The sequence below is a fragment of the Sinocyclocheilus rhinocerous genome, unplaced genomic scaffold (genome assembly GCF_001515625.1).
Source record: "Sinocyclocheilus rhinocerous isolate Xijiao unplaced genomic scaffold, SAMN03320098_v1.1 scaffold45, whole genome shotgun sequence".
Taxonomy (NCBI): Eukaryota; Metazoa; Chordata; class Actinopteri; order Cypriniformes; family Cyprinidae; genus Sinocyclocheilus; species Sinocyclocheilus rhinocerous.
Genome location: NW_015632734.1, coordinates 1,205,461 through 1,206,758, shown reverse-complemented (window position 1 = coordinate 1,206,758; position 1,298 = coordinate 1,205,461). Strand labels below are relative to the sequence as shown.

General features: G+C 34.6%; 1 protein-coding gene across 2 annotated transcripts in view; it reads left to right on the top strand.

Moving 5' to 3' along the window:
- LOC107742958 (N-chimaerin) overlaps positions 1-1,298 on the top strand; it is a 70,488-nt gene that overhangs the window by 20,710 nt on the left and 48,480 nt on the right. The window lies entirely within an intron of this gene.

The window sequence follows — 1,298 nt, the reverse complement described above, 5'->3', positions numbered from 1 at the left end:
ACACACACACACACACACACACACACTGTTACCTGCAGTGGTGCTTGTGTTTTGTTGTTGCGAGGTGGTGTGTGGGAGTGAGACTGAAGTGTTTGTCTGGTTATTATCAGTAATACTCCCTAAATGATAATGATTATTAGATCAAATAAATTGTTTCTCTCATAAATACATGTATGTTGACACAGTCCAGTATGAGATATTAAGAGTTTTGTATTGTACACAATTGTCATTAACACTGATTATTATTACCATAAACTGCATATAATCAAAAAATGATTTAAATGATATACACTGATTAAATATGACAAATCGGTACATATACACACAAAAAAACAAAAAAAAACAAACATGTAATATAATGTTCAACACACTGTTACCTGCAGCAGTGCTTATGTTGTGTTGTTGCGAGGTGGGTGCGGGTGAGGATGTCAGGATTTTATCTTTAGTAAAAATGGTAATGGTTATTTGATCAAACAAAAATTTCATCTCATAAATATGTTGACACAGTCCAGTATGGGATTTAAGGAAGTTGCACATCACGTGGTGACCCAACATAGTGCCAGATTTTTGCAGTGTACAAAAATATCATTCAAACTGAAATTGATTATTATTACTATAAACTGCATAAGCTCCACTAAATGCTAATTTATTTACATAATATAGACTGAAAACTGATAAACTGGTAAATAATAATAAAATCAGCAAAAATACTGTATAATGTTAAATGCACTGTTACCTGCAGAGGTGTTGGTGTTTTGTTGTTGCAAGGTGGTGCGTGTGGGCGAGGTTGATGTGTTTGTCTGGTTATTAGGTTCAGTAAAATTTCCTAAATGATAATGGTCAAATAAAATGTTTTTCTTATAAATACTTTTACACAATCCAATATGGGATATAAGGAAATTGGACATCATGTGACGACCCAACATAGTACCAGATTTATATTATACTAAAATGTCCTTAAAATTAAAATTTATTATTAGCACAGACTACATTTATTTAAAGGAACACTCCACTATTTTTGAAAATAGGCTCATTTTCCAACTCCCCTAGAGTTAAACAGTTGAGTTTTACCGTTTTCGAATCCATTCAGCCGATCTCCGGGTCTGGCGGTAGCACTTTTAGCTGCAGCTTCTTTTGCCTTCAGCTAGGTAACTTCCAATAAGCCTGTTTTCAGGCGCTGCATAATATCATTGCGCCTGCTGCACCCATGGTACGGCAGCAAAGTTCCTTGATTATTACGCCGGAATGAGAGTATAGTTCCTAGCCATATCGACATAGAAAATCACAACTTTACATTT